This window comes from Leucopleurus acutus (assembly GCF_964270905.1).
Source record: "Leucopleurus acutus genome assembly, chromosome: 12".
NCBI classification, from domain to species: Eukaryota; Metazoa; Chordata; class Mammalia; order Artiodactyla; family Delphinidae; genus Leucopleurus; species Leucopleurus acutus.
The window spans coordinates 74,936,008-74,956,852 of record NC_139154.1 but is presented as its reverse complement, the minus strand read 5'-3'; the positions used below and the strand labels follow the sequence as shown (position 1 = coordinate 74,956,852).

The 20,845-nt window shown below is 38.5% G+C and overlaps 1 long non-coding RNA gene across 2 annotated transcripts in view; it reads right to left on the bottom strand.

The window, feature by feature from the left end:
• LOC309969972 overlaps positions 1-20,845 on the bottom strand; it is a 194,097-nt gene that overhangs the window by 37,232 nt on the left and 136,020 nt on the right. The window contains exon 3 of one of the 2 annotated variants that reach the window (XR_014326660.1): positions 11,624-11,736. This is a non-coding gene — a long non-coding RNA (uncharacterized lncRNA). Of the gene's footprint in view, positions 1-11,416; positions 11,737-20,845 lie in introns of those variants that run through there. The other variant, XR_014326661.1, reaches the window with a different exon arrangement.

Genomic DNA, 20,845 nt, shown 5'->3' with positions numbered 1-20,845 from the left:
TATATTTTTGGACCTACAGAAGCCATTAACTGCAAAAAAGATGGTTTCCCTTTCATCCCAAAGCTTAGTCCTATTCACAAATCATAAAGACATGAAAAGGGTTGATAAACTAGTGTCACTGATGCAATCCCTTTTCTTCTTTTTAATTGTAAAATACACATAAAATTGACCATTTTAGGGCTGCCCTGGTGGTGCGGTGGTTGAGAGTTTGCCTGCCGATGTAGGGGACACGGGTTCGTGCCCCGGTCCGGGAGGATCCCACATGCCGCGGAGTGGCTGGGCCCGTGAGCCATGGCCGCTGAGCCTGCGCGTCCGGAGCCTGTGCTCCGCAACAGGAGAGGCCACAACAGTGAGAGGCCCGCGTACCAGAAAAAAAAAAAAAAAAATTGACCATTTAAAGTGTACAATTCAGATTGCAATGTTATGCAAATATCACTACTATCTAGTTCCATAACATTTTCGTCACTCAAAAATAAATCCCATACCCATTAGCAGTCACTCCTCATTCCCCTCTCCCACAAGTTCTGGTGTTACCACTAATCTACTCTCTGTCTTTATGAATTTGCCTGTTCTAGACACTTCATACAACTAGAATCATACAGTAAGTGGCCTTTTGTTTCTGGCTTCTTTCACTTAATATAATGTCTTCAAAGTTCAGCCATGTTGTAGCATGTACCAGACTTCATTCCTTTTTATGACTGAATAATATTCCATTGTATAAATATACCACATTTGTTTATCCATTCATCAGTGGATAGACTATTGTTGATAGGTTGTTTCCACCTGCAATTTTGTTTTATCTGACTATTCATCTACTAATTCCTATTAGACATTATTAGACTATTATTAGACTATTAGACTGTTACATGTCTATCCTAGACATATAGATTCCTAGACTATTCATCTACTAATTTTACAGCCTAAATCACCCATTTTTAATTTCATTTTTAACTAAAATGAACAGCAAGTGAAAAATCATTTTTCATTCACAGAAGCAAAGTCCTGGAAAGAACTTTGAAAAGCTAACACATGAGTTCCTTTACAGGTACAACTGTCCTCAGTAAACATAAAAATCTCATGCGCTCTTTAAATGTAATTTGAAATTCAAAATAAAGTAAATATCATCACTGAAAACAAACCAAAGCAGTAAGACAAAGCTGTGCTTTGTTTTCAAACTACACATGACTCCCTCCTCCCCTCCTCCATGAGAATCACTGATGTAAACCAGCTGCCATAGATGAGAATTATGAAAATAATTCATCATCAGAATCATAATTATTCAGCAGCAAACTTCATTGAGCAACTTCTATGGTAATTTCTTCCAACATCTCACAGCCTGATGAAGCATAGAAGAACCAGGGTTCTAGTCTCAGTTCTAACCTTAACTAGCTGTGAGACTTAGCTTTTTGGGACCTTGGTTTCTTTATCCATAAAACTGGGATATTGAAACAAGGTGTTTTTCCAGCTTTAAAAACTGTACCTATTCCCTATGCCAGAGCTGTACTAAGAGAAAAGGTGACTCTATTTGCCAAACTTTTTAAAGCATTTGAGTATTTTTGTATGTAGTGGCTGTTGGGAAGCACTGGGCATTGGTGAAAAAGAAAACTATAGTTCCTACCCCAAAACAGGTCTTCAAAATGAGGGTTCGCTATTGGGGACAAGGACATGAGAAATAACCCAATTTAGCTATAAATTTTTTGAATTACAATTCAAAATAAATATTTTTAGTATTCACTGTTAAATCGTGCATGTTTTACTCCTTTCCACTGATTCTAACTGAAGTATTATTTCTCATGTTAAACTGAAAGTCATTTTACATTGTTTCACTAGCAAAAAAAAAGTCCAGCCATGGGTTCCCCCACTTCCAAACTTGCTTCCAGGAAATTCACATGTTCCTACTCAGTAAGCCTCAATAATGAGGACTGAACTAGTCATTTCCATCACTTCACCATTCCAGTGCCCATACCTGGATTCTCAAACTTCATGCTCTCTGACTGGACAGTGTTGTTTTCTGACAGCAGTTAGGAAAGACCTCTTGGTTTTTAAGACTTCTCAGAAAGGAGAATACCTTCACTTCAGCTGCCAAATTTCCCTCATAAATAGCTTTTTTTTTTTTTGACAGCTTGCAATCTCCATCCCCTCTAAACTTAAAATCAACCATTACATACGCTTCCTTTTAATAATAATAGGATTCTAAACTTAGATGCCACCTGGTCAAACCATGTTATTAAGACTTGCTCAAGGTCACAGTTTGTTGAGCAAGATCCCTGTGCCTTGAATAAAGGTCTTATGACTTAGATTAGGGCTCTTTTCATTGGCCATGCTCCAAATTTCAGCAACAGCAAGCAATCCCCTTCCTTCCAAGGCTTCTTCCTGCAGTGCCCACCCCAAATTGTGGACCAGCTTTGCTCGTTGCCATGACTAGTTGTCACCACTGCTGTTAACTGCAGTCGGATTGAAAAAGCACAGATACCAACTTGATTCTGATTTACTCTGTTAAACTTTAGCTCATTTGTTCTCTTTAAAAACTCCAGAGAGGTGGAAATAATTGTGTTACACAAAATACTCCTGAACTCTAGAAACTGAAATTCAAGGACCAATCATGTGGACCTTACGATACTTGAGAGGATAGCAATTTCTAAAAGAAAAAAAAGCCTATTCCTAAAGATACAAACAGAGATCTCTCTATGGGGGAGCTTTGAGAGCAACAGTAAAGATGGAATGGGGCTAGCATTATCCTTGTTCAAAAGTTAGACCAAAAGGCTTAAAGAGTCCTTCCTTCCATAAGATCAGTGAAAGGTAAGGGGTTAATGAAAGATTACTGCCATTCTTGACATTGGTTAATATGCATTAGGTGATTACTGAAGGAGCAAACAATGAACATCATTACCTCATCTCCTAAAGGATTCTTGCTTTAGAGGCTTGAAATAAGATAAGAGATACCACATTTTATTAACAACTCAGCCCTCAATGGGGCTTTTGGTTCTTTCAAAATGTTTAAGTCAAAATGACCTCCCCCCGCAAATTAGGGTTTTTTATTGTGATTAAAAATATATAAATATTGGAGGGTGGAAATCACCTACAAACCAATCCCCATTTTTATCTAAAAAATTGTAGTCATCTCTACCACTCTGCCTCTACAAGGAAGGTGTTTTAGTGAATCTAAATGATGGAAATAGAAAGATTGTTCAATACCCTACGACCACCTGAACACAACCCAGTGGGATTATTATTTGGGGGGAAGCTTCACAAATACAAGTTTATTGTCGAACCTTGTTTCCACAATGCAAGCAGTTGCTTATGTTTTGAATAGCCATATATGCTTCTAACTTTCTAACTCTTCTTTTAAAATATAGAACAGCTGCTGGTCTGCTCATATGTTACGCATAAGAAGCCCACAAGGGACAAAGCCTTCCATTAATATGTCGAATTATTTTTAACACATTTATATTTCTATCCTGAATCATCATCTCAGAAAGATGGCAAGTTTCCATCTTCCCAGCTGGGGGGAGCACCTGCAAAATACAAGCACAAACTGTGACACATCTGGTACCAAAAAACCAATCTTGTTTCATCTGGCCAGCAGACTGAAATATCAAGATCGTTGAACAGAAACAAGGCAAAAAGTTAACTGCCATTTATATGTAGTCAACACAGATGTCTAGTTAAGCTGTTTATATTGTAAGCGCATGTGTATGTTAACGGAGCACAGACCCCTTTAATAAGCCAGAGTTGGAATATAAACGCAAGAGAATTTTAAAGACCTGAATGCAATAATTCAGTTCTTTTTTATCTTCCCATAGAAACTAAATTAGTTTCATCCAAATCTCAGCACTCTTTTTAAACAGATGCATATAACACGAATAATTTTGTTGCATAGCTCCAAACTGTTTATTTCCTTTAAAACTGTATTCTATCTTTTTGTATCTTAATATTTAGATTGTTTCTTTAAGTGGTAAATTACTTGCACATGACTTAAAGCAGGTGTCCTGGTTTCTGTTGCCTCAAAAGAAGACCCTGTAACAGAACTTAGTGTTGGTGGTTTGACAGGTTAACTTAGGAAGCACAGGTGAGAAACTAGGAAAAGTGAGTCAGGGAAGGGGGAGATGCCAATCAATGAGTGAGTTAATGAGTGGGTCACTTCTGTGGGCAAACTAGCACTTAGTATCTTTGGGGATCCTCTGAGAAATAGTGTGGAACTCACCTCAAAAGCATCCCACCAGAAGCCGCCTAGACTGGGCTGTTTATCTGCAACTCCCATCCCTGTGGTGAGGGTCGGCTCCTGGGCCACTAATGCCACACCCACTTATAACTACCTGCAGGTGGGTGAGCTTCCTGGCACTGGAGAAAGCCCTCAGGCAGAGGAGAAGAGAAACAGAGGCTTGATAGGGGAGCTTGTCAGTGAGCTAGAAACTCCTACTGCAACCCCCAGTAAGCTTCTGTTGCTGAGGGGATGTCTGGTGGGCAGCAATATCCACACTGCTTGGAGTCTGACAACAGAAGCACATGTAACTGGCCTGATGGCTTCATACCTCATGAGTCTTTCCTTAACCTTTTTCTGTTGGCTCTCTACCTTTTTTTTCCCCTCTCTTCCTTTCTGTAGAGAAAACTCTAGTCTTCTCCTCTGTGTATCACTCACTTAGCAAATCAGGCACCAAACATGTCCATTCGATGCAAAGACACATAAGACATTACATAAAGTGGTATTGTATACTTAACACCATGAGTCTATCTAATTCCAGAGCACATCACAAGTCCAACTACAGAGTATTATATAAAATTGGTTGCCCTTCAAAGATGAATTTTCAAGGAACCTAGTGAAGCTAAAACTTCAAGGCCCTTGCCTTGCACCAGTCCTTTCCAAGGCCCTGAAGGGACCCTACAATGTGTTCACAGTGTCATATTATTTTTGTAAAATTTGAAAAAGTAATACATTTTAGCTGGATGGGTTAGTATTGATCTTTCCTCTTAGGTTCCACCCTTCACACTTCTCCTCATGTTAGGTAGCACTGGGACGGTCACAAGGATTTTTGGGAATCCAGCCCAGGAAATTGAGTTAGGAGGGTACATTTAACTTGGCCTTAGTGGAATATACCTATATAGTTCACAGTCACTTCGATGTATGTTTAATTCCAGTTCCTGTCTGGTATAGGAATAGCTTCTAAAAATATTCCTACCACCTTCTGTGTTGGTTTTACCTGACAGCATGCACTGAGTTTCAAGGCCAGGGGTCCTATCACAATTTAATGTGTCCTACAGTATCCAGCACCAGAGTAGGTAGTAGAAGAAAAGCAAGTCTTGAAATATGCAGAGCCAGAAGCTAATCTATGGAATATTCTCCCAATCACCAGAGGTGTAAAATGAAAAGCAGAGGATTTGGTTTTTATTCAATGCCTTTTCAAGAATATATTTAATTATGTAGCATAGGCAATTATAAATGCACCATACCATGAAAATATTTTTCATATATTTCTATAAGAACTCACTAGAAATTATTCTGACAATGAGAAGTGAATTATAACCCCCAAAACTCTGTTTCAGATAATACCAAAAACTGTAATTAACTGAGACGAAGAAATAAATTTTAAATAGAAGTAATGAATAGACTCTTGCGTTGATCAAATTAACGAAAAGGAATGAATCATGTGAACACACTGGGAAGGAATTTAAGTGTCCTGCTACTTTGATATGAACACTAACACCAGTAAAGAAAACATAAAATTGTAATTTTACTACCACAACAAGGGCACTGTCAACTCACTAGTTAGTGTGGCCATTTCAAAGGGTGTTTAACATTAGTCCCTGCACAAGAAAACTTAGAGTGATTTAGAGATGTACATATCTTATGTGATAAAAACTTGATAGAGGTTTCCCAAATTTGACAACAATTCTAAAAATTTGTATATCATTGCCAAAATGGCTTGTGAAACCAAAGAAGCCTTTCTGTAAACTGTCAATTTAACATTTTTTCTCAACCATTCTAGAAGATAGAGTTATCTTTCTATTGTCTCTGTAAGAAAGGACCTACTGTATAGCACAGGGAACTCTGCTCAATACTCTATAATAACCCAAATGGGAAAAGAACTTGAAAAAGAATAAATACATGTATATATATAACTGAATCACTTTGCCATTCACCTGAAACTAACACAACATTGTTAATCAACTATAATATAAAATTAAAATTAATAAAAAAGAAATGATGTTACAAAATTATTGCCATAGGCAATCAAACAGCATGCTTCCAAAAAAATGTAGGGGAAAAATTATTACAAAGGAGTTCCTGGCAGCTAATTAATAAAAAATATTATTTTCCCAGACTGTGATATTTGCTGTCAGCTTTTAAAATTTGTGATTTATTTGTGATTTCTTTTGCTATTCTAAATAAGAATTCACTTTTGTGTCTAATTTTGCATTTATAATTTTGTATTCTTTCCCTTAAAGTGAGCTTCTAAATATGTATAAGTTTTGCTCAAAACCTGGATACATCCCTAATTGCATGAAGTCACCCTGTGCCTAGCATATATGGGGCTTTTGTGAAAATAGACAAGGACATTTAATCTGGGCCTTGGAATATTTGAATAGGCAGGGAAAAAAGGTATAGGAGATGACCCTTTATTTCAAACTTAACACCACAATGTACAGGCATCAATTAATCTTGTTAATAACAATTGTGTATTTAAGAGTTGCTAATTTCTGACTCAAGCTCAAAAGTTCAAAAGTATATTTCAACCTCTGGCCTCTATTAGATGTGTTCTTGTAGTGATTCAACATTCTGTTCCCCCTGTTTGTCTCTTAGCAGCAATTATCTGCCTTTATTTCCTAATCTGGTGATTAGCCATTAAACATTCACTGGGAATCCACTATGCACAGGGCACTGTGCTAAGTACTAAGGGAGCAAAGGTAAATATGACATAATCCCTGGCCTCAAAGAACTTACAATATGATTAGAAAATTAAACACAATAAATTTGGGTTCAATTTGTTTCAAGTAGTCACTATTTATTGAGCACCTATATTTATTGAGGTGCTTTCAGTCCATTATCTCATTCCTCATATTCATCCAATGAAGAAGGAATTTTTAGCTCCATTTTACTGGTGAAGAAGCAGATTCAGTGACTTGCTTAGGGTCAAATATCAAGCAGGGGCAGGACCATGACTGGAAACAAGACCCATCTGTCTCTAGAGCCTTAATATGTTCTAAGGGGAGCACAGCTGAGAGCATTTAACCCTGCCTGGGAGATATCAGAGAAGGCTGGGCTGATCTTAAAGGTGGAATAGGGTTTGTCCCAGTAAAAAAAAGGGTATTCCAGCAGAGGGGAATTTACACACAAAGGTAAGGAAGTAAAACACAACAAGGGACATGTCAAGAAACCTCATAAATCTTGTAGTTCCTAACTTAACAAGATCCTGACTCCTAATACTAAACAATGTGGTAACAAATCTCACTCCATCCATCAGTTTTTTCATTTCCCCAAACTTTCTTTCTTTCTTTACTTCTCTCCTTATTTTATTCTTTCCACAAGCATGGATATGATGGCTGTTTAAACACCCTTCCTGCATTTAATGAACTTAGTTTATTGGGGGAAACAAATTAATTAAATAATCCCACAAACAAATGTAAAATTGCAATTATGACAGAAGCTACCAAAAAGGCAGGTGGTGCTCCAAGAGCCTATAATAGGAGGAAATCAAATGACCTACCATGGCATCCCTTGAAAAATGTCTCTAGAGATGAGCTCTTGAAGATGAGTAGGAGGTAACTGAATAAAAAGGGAGGGAAGGGCTTCCCTGGTGGCGCGGTGGTTGAGAGTCCGCCTGCCGATGCAGGGGACACAGGTTCGTGCCCCGGTCCGGGGGGATCCCACATGCCGCGGAGCGGCTGGGCCCGTGAGCCATGGCCGCTGAGCCTGCGCGTCCGGGGCCTGTGCTCCGCAAGGGAGAGGCCGCAACAGTGAGAGGCCCGCATACCGCAAGAAAAAAAAAAAAAGGGAGGGAAGAGCCTTCCGAAAGGGATCTACATACACAAAGGCCCTTCGGAGGGAAGAAGTATTTTGTGGGATGGAATACAAGGGACTGGAATGCCAGTGTAGGTGAAGCTGAAAATGTAAGAGGTGGCCTGATAGGAGATAAAGCTAGACAGGGTACCACTGAAGAATTTGTCTTTATTCTTAGAGAAATTGAAAACTATTTAAATATTTTAAGCAGGTAAATAATGTCATCATATTTGCACTTTGGTAAAACACCCTTTTACCTTGAGATAGACTGGAAGGGGGTCAGAATGGATGCAGGTTAGAAGACTATGCAAGCAGCCCAGGAAAAGATGATATGCTAACTTGGACAAAAGTATTGGTGGAGAGCACGAAGAGAAATGAACAGATTCAATATACATAGGAGACAAAGGACTTAATGACAGGTTGCATACGGATAATAAGGGAGAAGGACATGTCAGGAATGAGCCTAAGTTTCTGGTAACCCAATAGGCAGACAATTGTTTCCAAGCAGAGATTCAGGAACCGAGTTTCTTCTATTTGGGACCTCTACTCCCTGCAACTGATGGCTTCCAAGGTCCCTGTGCTCATCTACATCAAGAGGTGGATCAATGGCAGGTTGAAAGTGAGAACATTTTATGGGGCAGGACTGGAAGTGGCTTACATCGCTCTGCTATATCCCTTTGGCCACACTTGTGAGGAAGGCTGGGAAATAGAGTCTAGCTGTGTATTCAAAAAGAAGAGCAAAGGAGTTTGGTTACTAGCTAGCAGTCTCTGCATCAATGGAGAAGCTAGAAAGTGAGTACGGTTGACCACTGAACAATGCAGGGGTTAGGGGTACCAACCCTCTGCCCACTCAAAAATCCATCCAGCCCACCTTATACTCCCTATCTTAGGTTCCACATCTATTGATTCAAGCAACTGCAGATTGTGTAGTACTATTTTATTTACTACTAAAAAAATTTGCATATAAATAGACCCATGCAGTTCAAACCCATGTGGTTCAAAGGTCAACTGTATATTCTTTAGTATGGCAATGGAAGTGTTCCACTGGAGCAGAGAACAGTTTTCTAGCTCCTTGATTATTTTTTAGTTTCACTTATTTTTCTCTATATCCCTTCTCTTTAACATACTTCTTGTGTTCAAGGGTAAGTAGAACACTTTACTTAGTTCCACACTTGTATGTATTCATTTTTAATGAGGGCAAATCACCTTTTCAATACCTATTTATTCATTCAATGGATATTTAAATGTCTACAGTTGTCTCAGTCTAGTTGTTTACTCCTTGTCCAAGGATGGCAGAAAGAAAACTATTCTTTTATTAAAAAAAAGGGTATCAGTAATGGGTTTTAAATTTATAAGAAAAATGTTTATGTACAAATATGATTATTTTAGTGTCATTTCTAATAATCAAACAAATGAAAACAGTTTAAATGTATAATAATGGGGGAATGGCTAAGTTTAAACTATGGCACATCTATACAGTGGGGCATTATGCAGTGATTAAAGTGTTAATAAAGAGATTTTTATGGAATGGGGAATATTTGTGATATAGTATTAAGTGGACAATGTAAGAGGTACTATCTCAATTACATAAATATATGTATGGAAAGAAGAGGGACACCAAATATTAACTATAGTTATTTCTGGGATAGGATTAAAAGAACACTGTATTCTCCTCTCTGTACCTTCCTATATCTGCAATTTAATTTTTTTACAATTAAAAAAAATTAAAAGCAAACTCAAAAAAGCCATAGGAATCTTGGAAATATGATAGGTAATCATAGCCAAGCCATATTAAAGCTTCCTAAGCAAAAATGGACATTAAAGCTGAAGGTTCAGTCTAAAATTTGTGAGGGGGTTACAAGAATCTTCCATATGAGTGCTTGTTCAATAGTAGTAAGAGCCCACCAGTCCCATTAACTGGGGGTTTCAACATCTTGGTGACCTACATGCAGCCTATGGGATGGGTCCATCAGTGCTGACCTGGTAAGGCAAAGCCAAAAAGAAGAACTCAGACCAGAGAATCAGACTTTGGTAGATGAGGAGGCATAACAAAGCCAAACCTCCTGGTAAGAGAGAATCAGGGGGAAAAGGCCGGCCTTTGGCTACACCAGCGGTCCCCAACCTTTTTGGCACCAGGGACCAGTTTTGCCACAGGCCGGTGGGGGGCTGGGGATGGCTCAGGCGGTAGCACAAGCGATGAGGAGGGGCAGATGAAGCCACTGGCTCAGCTCATCCGCCGCTCACCTCCTGCTCTGCGGCCCCGTTCCTAACAAGCCGTGGCTCGGTACTGGTCCACAGCCTGGGGATTGTGGACCCCTGGGCTACACAACAGCAGAGCAAGAGGTCCAGATGTCAAACAAGTAGATGCAAAAGGCAAAAGCTGCAGGAGCAGTTTTTATTCAGAAGTGTTTATTCAGAAGTGAGGGTCGGGAGCAAGGATTCAGGTGCCGGGAGTTCACATTAATCTCCTAGGATGGAATTTAGCCCAGGGCCTCAGGTGAAAATCTAAGGCATGTTTACAAACATCTTAACAAACAAACACCATAGCTTAGTGTTACCATATCTGTGTTACCCTTTTCCAAGAAAGGCATTTTTTAATGCCTGGATATTTAAATAGTAATGACGATAACATTTCCTGAGCACCTATTGTATGCCATAGACTGTGGCCTCACACCATGCTAAATGCTTTAGATGCTTTACAGATACGATCTCATTTTATGACAGGGGCATTTCTATCCCATTTGAAAGATGAAGAGACTGAGTCTTGGAGAAGAAGCTGCCCAAGTCACACAGGGAGAAAGTGGTGGAGCCAGGTCTATGACCCAAGTCAGTCTGACACCAAAGCTCAGTCTTAATCACCTCATTACTGGTCAGTGGCTAATTTTATGTGGCCATGGATATTTTCTGTGCTTCTTTTTAAAAACATGTCAGTAAACCACAAATCCTGTCTACCAGGGATGAGGCTAATAGACACCATGGGTGAGTAAATTACATTAAGGGCTTTGATGCCTGTTAAAGGAATATTACTAATAAAAAAAAACGACTTATGAGAGTTAATTTGGAAAATAAGGAAGTCTTCTCAGCATTCCTAACATTACAACATAAGGTCTGAAGATGACTCTTCTTCATCTCTAGCTGAGGTAAATAGAGAGTAAATGGAAAGTTTATGCTAGGGATAGCTAAGGCAGCCATGAAAATTAGCCTGGATTCAGGAAGGATCTAAATGGAATAAGTAAGGCATTAAGCAATTAAGATTTCTAATTGAAAACACAACATACAGCCCTTATGTGATTCTTTGGATCACTGAAACGTACCCTCTTTAGACCAAACATCTGAATGACACTGTTAAATATAAGTATAAAAAAACCTTTATAGTGCAGTAAACATTTCTGTGGACTGAAGCATAAAATCGATTGGGCAAAGTTGAACAATGAATAAAAGAGTAAATACTCCTTCGTTTGCTTCTTAGAGATTTATGTAGAGCTGTTGAATATCAGTTGCAGCTTAATAACACGCTTAGGTTTTTTTTTTTTTAATTTATCAAGATTTGACATGTTTTCGTCTGTTGAGTGAAAGCTCATGCAATTAGCTGTGCAGAAAGCTATAAACACACCCAGGCCACTTTACCTTAGCAGATGTAACTGCAAATCATCCACTGAATACTCTCCAGCACTGGTCAAATCGAGTAGACCATTCCAAAAGTAACCATGGGGCTTTCAGTACATATCATTTACTTCCTCCTGTTCAAAAAAAAAAAAAAAGGTTAATCCCTTCAGCAGCAATTCTCATCCTTTTCTCAAGAGATGTTTTAAATATTCTGTGATTAAATTATGCAAAGAAAATAGAAAATAAGTGATGTTGCGAATGTCATTAAATGGCAGTGGGGAAGTCTCATAGCAGCCCATGATCACCTTGGAGGGGGGTAAAAATCAAACATCTGCTCAACAACACCAAAGAAATTTTGGTTTTGTTTGGTTTTTTTCTTTACTGGTCTGAGGGCCAATCTGAAGATTCCATTTTCAAGTCACTGCACTGATATCAAGATACACTTTACATTCTATGAGTGTGCTTAAAGGAGGGCAGAGTAAGTTTTGATGTCAAATAAATCGAACTAGAGGATAAATAAAAAACAAGAAATGAAAAATTATGTAACACAAAGCTATTTAGCTCTGCCAGATGCTTCTGTAGCAAAGAAGGAATCCCAGCAAGTCAAATGCATGCCCTGTTATCTTCCCAATAGCTTCAGTAACGAGCTATTTGGTGTGGAAGCAAGCTTGGGCCCTAGCTCTTGACAGTTTTATAGCCCTTGGTCAAAGTTTTCAACAGCGTTGGGGCAGGCGTGACTAGGCAGCTAGATTATACATACTGACTTTCCACTTGCAGCTACACAATATTTACTTTACAGGGTGAGCCAGTAAACCTGCTGACCAATTAGGCCACAGATCTTTCATGCCTCATGAAAGCTAAGCAAAGACTGAATATAAAAATCTCAGAAATGCATGCAAACTGGACTTTCCTTTAATGTGTCTTCATATAATCTCCACAAAAAAGAATGTCAATGACCAACAGTCTTCAGAGCCACTTCAGTGTAAAAAACAGAGTGTCTTTCAAGCGAAGAGTTCTAGTTCTTTGGATTTATGGAGACCCACATTCATATGGGAGATAGGATCAAACTTCAGAAAACAAGGCAATTTTATAAGAAATCTCCTGAACTCCTCTAACCCCTCTGTTATTTGGCCTGTTATTCAAGTCCCTCCACAAAAAATTTTCCAACTTTTTAAGCCAATATTTCCTTCAATGAATTCTCTCTTCTAGCCAAATTGATCTTCTCATGGTCCCCTGGACATGTGATGTGTATTCCTACCTCGCTGCTCCATCTCAAACCATCAACCCCTACTTAGAATGTCATTATCTCCTCCCTATCTCTCCTTGCCCAGCCGCCTATAGGCCACTTCTCCTTGAGTGGCTGCCTTACTGCAAATTCAACATATCTACTACCAAGACTATAGTCTTCTTAAATTTCCATCACTAGTACCATCATTCTTACATCTTAGCCAGGCTCAAAACCTTGAACAGACTTTTGAGTCTCCTTCTTCTTCCATACATCCTATATTTAATCAGTCACCAGGGCCTGTGGATTCCAGCATTGTTATATCTCTTGCAAATAACCACCTGCCTTTTCCATTTCCACTGCCAACACCCTTGCTCAGGCCTTTATTTCCTCACCTGGACCATTTAAAAAGTTTCCCACTGTCCTCTCTGTTTCCAATTTCTCCACCTTTAATCCAATCTAGACACCTCAGCCAGATTAATCTTCCTAAGTACAGCTCCGAGTCACATGACTTCTCTGTGTAAATACCTTCAGTGGAATCCCATGGCCTAGTAAAGTTTAATTTAGGAGTTGGCCCCAAGAGCATTCTCCAATAAACTTTCTGCACTGAAATCTTTATCTCAGAATTTGTGTTCAGGGAACCCAACCTAAGACACCCAAACACCTTTCATATCTTTCACTCCTGTCCTTCATATAGCCTACATTCCAGTCAGACTGGGGGAATCTGCCATCCTTAAAGACACTCCATGTGTTATCACTAACTCATTCATCCACAAAGTATCTACTGAATATCTGAAATGTTCCAGGCTCTATAAGAGGTATTGACCAACCTAAAGGGATATAGACAAGTAAACAGGCCATTAGAATACAGTATGAACAGTGATTTCCCAGCTGAGTCCAGAGGCAGAGCAAGGGAGAAGAGCGTGCTAGCTGGGAACTGTGTGCACAAAGTCCTGGAGATGGGAAAACTCACCTCGGGAGTCTGTAAACTGCAAGAGCACTTCAAAATGGCTGACGCTCAGGGAGCCTGAGTGGTGGTGGCAAGAGATGAGGCAAGAAAGGCCAGCAGGGCCAGAACAAGAAACGCAAGCAGCCTTACTTAAGGATGTAGACACTTTGCCTTAGGGCAAAGGGGAGCTATTAGGAGGCTTTAAGGTAAGAAAAAGCATGATGGCATTTGTACTTTAGAAAGACTCCTCTGCCTGCAATGTAGAGAAAGAATTAGCTGGAGGAAAGCTTGAAGGCAGACGGCTACTATAGTCATCCAAGCAAAAGATGATGGAAAGCTGACCCAAGGAGGTAACAATGGAGACAGAGAGACCTGGACAGATTCAGGAGGTATTAAGAAACTATAATATAAAGGGCATGATGATTTATCATATGGAGGGTGTTGGGAAGGGAGGAGTCAAAGATTAAACCATGTTTCCAACTTGAATAACTAGATGTACATTATTCATTGAGATAGGCAACACTGAGGAAGATGCATAACTGGGGAGAAAGATAAGGAGTTCAGTTTTGGTCATGCTGGACTCAAGGTATTTAAGTAAGAGTTGGATACGTGAGTGTCAACAGAAGAGAGGTATATAGGTTTGACCTTCAAGAGAACAGCCTGGCTAGAGGCACAGGTGAGGCATCATCAGCATACATATGGTCATAGAAACCTGGGGGTGAGGTTGAAAAGAGCTGTCAGAAAAGCAGGGAGAAACCCAGTGGAGTGTGGTGTCATGAAGCCAAGAGAACCCTTCAAGATAAAGCAAAGGGTCAACAATGTCAAATATTGCTCAGGCCAAATAAAATAAGGACCAAAAAGATTGTCCACTGATTATAAACACATCTGTGGTTTTGCTCAAACTATTCCACAACCAGAAACCGTAGAAACATTTCCCATCTTTCTTTCAAGGATCGTCTCAAATTGCCTCACATTTGCATGGTGATTTATTGAACATCGTCACATGTTACCTCATTTACTGACTAAGATTTCGAGGGTTAAAACCATCTCTTATGTATCTTGGCATCTCTCTCAGCTCATTAAAATGTGGATGCTGTAGGTTCAGAAAAGGAGCCAAATTTGCAGTGAAAGCTCCATGAAAGAAGAGAATCCATGGATGGGAAGAGTTGGTCCACAGGCCAGAACTATTGCTTGTCCTTGTCAGCAAGATGGCACAACTAAGACAAGTCTGTTTCCTCGTGAGAAGAGTCATGAAGAATTGCCCTTGACTGTTTAAAAAAGGAACACCAGACACTCAGTCTTTATCCTTATATGCAAACTTATTGAATGAAATGATGGTGACAAGGCCATCCTGCCTTTTCACCAAGACATTAACCTAATGGACCAGTTTAGAATTAGATCTGGAGCAAAATACCCACATCCCCCAGACACTGACTGACCACACTCACCCCAAAAGGGAGGCCATGAGCAGCCACTGATATGGAGGCATTCATCTTCTGACTGTTCTTTTTTCTGGAGGGCAAACATCTAAAAAGGAAAACCTATCTGAATAGGTGTAACTGCCAACTTCACTTACCCCTTCATAGTTAATGAGCCTATTTTGTTTTATGGGTGCTTCAAAAGAGCTGACAGAGAGGAGAGACAGCTCTGAATGGAAAACAGCTTGCTGAGCCCTCATTGTGAGGTGATGGCTTGCCTTGTCATGCCCTCTCAGACCTATATTTCAATGATTCCCTTTTCAAACACTGATCGAAACCCAAAGGAAAAGAGAATTCGCACTCTCCTCCAAAGTGTCAACATGTTAGAATATTTCAAGGAGCTTGAGGAAGATGCAGCCACCAGCACAGTAACAGTTAAAGCAGTAGTGATGTGGTACATTTTTTAAGACACTCAGCCCAGACCTCCAAAACTTGCTGCTCAGCAAGTTGCCCTCCCCCATCCCTGCCTACACAACATTCTTCTTAAGTTCTTAAGAGGCCCTGGCATTTAGAACATTGGCAAGTATTTACTCAATGCCCAGAAGAGTACCTTCAAAATGGTGGGTGCTTGATAGTGGTGACACTCAACAAATAGCCCTTTAAGCATTAGCTTTTTATAAACAGAGTGAAGATTAAAGTTAAAGATAAAAATTCCTAGCAGCTTCTGTCTGCAATATGTTTCCTAAAGAAAGTTCAGTTCAGTAAGACGTTAGTAAAATGCCTATTAATATTAAGCACCACAGGAGTTCAGGAGTTCCCCTCTTTTCATCAAGTCATTTTGTCATTCAGCACTGCCTCCATATTAATATTGCACATAATATTGCAAACTTCACTTCCGGATGACTTTACCCCTTATACTGTGGTTTCCACTGACAACCCTGAGTGGGTTAAAAACAGATGATCCATTTTACACCGGTCCATTCTACAGGTGTCCAAGCATGCATGGCATCATTAAAGTGGGACCAGCTATGTAAGGAGAGCATTTCAAACAGGAGAAAGAGTACTGTAAATCAGAAGCTTAAGAAGGAAAGTAGGGATTTAATCCAATGCCAGCATTTTACATGACTAAAAAATTTTTAAACAAGCTGAGACATGAGAGAAAGTGCTTTACCAAGGTCACATAGTTACAAGTATCTTCTCAGAATTAGTTTTATTCTCTTGTGTCCCCGCTGTTTTAACAACTGCAATATTAGATTCCTATCACAATATACTAGTATGCTACATTTTATAATCTTAATAACCACACAGAGCACACAGCTGATTAGTAGGCCTTCAGGAGTAACATAGATAGAAAGATTAAGAACAATTTAGGTAGGAAAGAATTTGCTCCAAACACCAACTATATATTGAGAAGAAGGCTATGTGTAAATAGGCCAAAATTTTTCACCTGTAGCTAGTAAAATAATAATAATACTAACAACAACAACAAGAGGTAGAATTTTTTAGATGTATCAACACATCTAATCCTGACAACCAGCCTATGAAGTAGAACTATTATCCCCATTTTAGAATTGAGGAAACCAGGGCCCAAAGAGGTTAAGTAATTTTCCCAGTTGTTCACAGGTTCTATAGCTAATAAATGAGAAAGTAAGGAGTTAGACCTAAACTGTCAGGCTCCAGAGGCTGCCCTCTTAACCACCATGCTGTACTGACTAGGCTTAATATACACAACCATAAACAACATGCATGAGACTAATTTGATTAAAAAAAGCTTTCCACAGGGCTTCTCTGGTGGTGCAGTGGTTGAGAGTCCGCCTGCCAATGCAGGGGACATGGGTTCATGCCCCGGTCCGGGAAGATCCCACATGCCGCGGGGCGGCTGGGCCCGTGAGCCATGGCTGCTGAGCCTGCGCGTCCGGAGCCTGCGCTCCGCAACTGGAGAGGCCACAGCAGTGAGAGGCCCGCGTACCGCAAAAAACAAAAAAAAGTTTTCCACATATAAAATTAAGATTTTTCTTCTTTTATATTAGGTCTTGGAAGTGTTGATCTAAAACAGAATAATTCAATGTCTCACAATTTTCAAGCTGTCCTTTCCACTGAATGTGTTGCATTTCATTTCACTAGCTAATTTTTATAACTAGTATAAGACTGCATCTACTTTAAGAACTACAGGAATGCACTTATTTTAATATTTTTCAAGAACTTAGACTTTTTTCTCTAGAAGATTGCTTTTTCTAAACTAAAGATTTAGCACCTCTACCTTTTGGTCGTCATTCATAGCTTGTTCCAGTTCTCATAATTTATTAGTGGAAATTATGCTTGGTTTTTGGAATAACACATTGTAGATTGTAAATGGGGTTACTTTCCACTAAGTGTAAATAAAAGATTCCAATAGTTACTACATATTTTACCAGTGAGAAGTTAACTGTAACTTCAAGTGAGCCCTTTTTGAAACAGAATCTGAATTTTTTTTTAAATGGTCAAAATAGGAGATGGCTTCTCTGTCAAATACTTATCTCATACTTTTAAGCTGATCAGAATTCTCCAAAGTGTCAAATTATAAATCACTGTCAAAAATAACAAATTAAATTAATTATTAACTTACAAAATAATTTGAGTAATTATAATTCAATAGAATGTGTTAGGTGACTATAATGTGACTAGTCAGTAGCAGTAACAAGTATCCATATTATTTATAGGTAGAAATAAAAGGGTTATTTACTGATTAAATGTGAACAATCAACTTCTTTTTAGCTCTTCTTCTCCAAGTAGCATATGGACCCCAACAGTTAATTTTTCACTCATTTTCCAAATAAGATGAAGTAAAAATATGACTTGAAGAAAAAAATCAAAAACTAAGCATACCAAGCATGGTATCTTACTTTAGTAAGGTACCTATGATGCACAGGATGCTCATAAGATATACCTAAAAATTCAAAACCAGGTCTAAAATCATTTTACACCACTAGTTTGACTACATTTTTATGGAGAAAGACACACTGAAGTAAATTTCACTAATTCATTATAATTCTTTAACCAAGTTTCTATGTACATTTATAGTATTTCTAATTTTTCTATTTTACTTTTACTTTCTATACTATTTTCATTGTGATCAATTCTTTAGGGGGTGAATTTTGCAATGAAGCTTTTATCATTTATGAGGTTTTTATCTATATCAAATGTTACTGATTGTGCCTTCAGTCATTTCGAATTTTCTTTTTGTGACCATTTTTTGATACCAAGTAAAAATTTTCCCATCTAAATTTTGTCAACAATATTTTCTTCTGTTAAATTTGGTAAATTACACATTTTATCGTGTGAAGTTTTAATAACTGTCACAGTTATTTCTTACTGATTCTTTACACATGTAATATTCATTATGCTCTTGATTAAAAATAACTGATTGTTGGTTCATGATAATGAGTAATTTCTCTCAGATAATCCAGGATTGACCTATTATTAAGGGCTGGCCAGTTGTATGGTTTGTATACTTCTAATCACCCTTGTATTCCATGAAGCAACTGTCCACATCATTGACTGAATTATCTTGTTCAAATTTCTTAACCTGACTACCTGACTGTTTCTGTTTTCTAATTTATAAAATCAGAATTATAATAGTGCATAACTTATAAATTGTTATATTATAAGAGAAAATACATGTAAACCACTTACAGCAGAGCCCAGCACCTAGGAATCAATAAATGCAGCTATCATACTTTTTACCTTTTTTATTAATGGCAGGTAAAAAAGTAGATAGAAGGGTCAAAATGTCCTTGATATCAATATGATGGAGGCAAAATGGCAAGATCGAAACAGCAAAATCAAAAGGTGGGATCAAAATATCCTGTTTTATTTACACATAGTACCTAACTCATTTTCTCTCTGAAAGAGAAAAAGAAGAAACTTTCATTATTACATTCTCTATCATAATTTAGTAACCATTTTACTGTCTTAGGAATAACTCTATACTAAGTTCACTTAAGTAAAAATATAATAAAACGCTATGTAATTCATAGCAAAGCCTGCTACCTCCTTGTGACTTTGTTTTTTGGGTTTTTTTTTTTTTTGCTGTAATGACTGCTCACAGCTCCTAAAAGTTACAATATCTACGTTAACTTGCTTAGCAATCTGCCCTTCTCAATATGTTTTCATATCCATTGCTTCAAATCTGCTCAACATCACTAATTATTAGAGAAATGCAAATCAAAACTACAATGAGGTATCACCTCACACCAGTCAGAATGGGCATCATCAGAAAATCTACAAACAACAAATGCTGGAGAGGGTGTGAAGAAAGGGGAACCCTCTTGCACTGTTGGTGGGAACTTAAATTGATACAGCTATGGAGAACAGTATGGAGGTTCGTTAAGGAACTAAAAATAGTATACCATATGACCCAGCAATCCCACTCCTGGGCATATACCCAGAGAAAACCATAATTCAAAAAGACACATGCACCCCAATGTTCATTGCAGCACTATTTACAATAGCCACATCATGGAAGCAACCTAAATGCCCATCGACAGACGAATCAATAAAGAAGATATGGTACATATATACAATGGAATATTACTCAGCCATAAAAAGGAATGAAACTGGGTCATTTGTAGAGACGTGAATGCACCTAGAGACTGTCATACAGAGTGAAGTAAGTAAGAAAGAGAAAAACAAATATCGTATATTAACGCATATATGTGGAACCTAGAAAATGGTACAGATGAACCTGTTTGCAGAGCAGAAATTGAGACACAGAAGTAGAGAACAAACATATGGACACCAAGTGGGGAAAGCAGCGGGGGGTGGGGGTTGTGGTGTGATGAACTGGGAGATTGGGATTGACATGTATACACTGATGTGTATAAAATGGATGACTAATAAGAAAATAAATAAATAAACATTAAAAAAAATAAAAGCCCCTGTTGACAGCATATCACTTTCAAGGTAACTAATGTTTCATTTCTCTACTCTCCTTGGAAATTTCCTTGGAAAAAGCTGTCTATACACAAAGTTTCCATTTCCCCTCTTTCCATTCTTTCTCATGTTTACTACAAATGAGCTAACTCCCTTCCTCTTCACCGAAATGGATATTGGCAAGGTCACCAGTGACCTTCATACCAACAAATACAATGATCAGTTCTCATCTTATTCAAACTACCAGCAGAATTTGATACACTTGATCAGTGCCTCTTCTTGAAACAATTTTTTTATTTGACTCTAAGATATCATGATCTCTTGATTTTCCTCCTATTGCAGTGACTGCTAGTCAGTCTCCTTCTAGTCTCTTTTGGTGAATCCATCTCATCTCCCTAATCCCGAACACTGGAGCCCCCAAGGTTTCAGCCCTGAGATCTCTTCTCCATCTAGATCCCTTCTGTAGTTGATATCATATACTCTGGTCTTTAAGCACCATCTATGTACACTATTTGGACTTCTACCTTGAATTGCTATGTTCTTATACCAAATGTCTATTTGACAATTCAGCTTGAATGTTTAATAGGCATTTCATACCTCACACTTAACATTCACACTTAATTGAACTCATGATAGATTCCTGCCCCAACTACCATGAACATGCTCCTCTTACAGTCTTCCTCATCTCAGTGGCAACTCCATTCTTCCAGTTGCTCAAGCCCAAATCTTAGAATCACTCT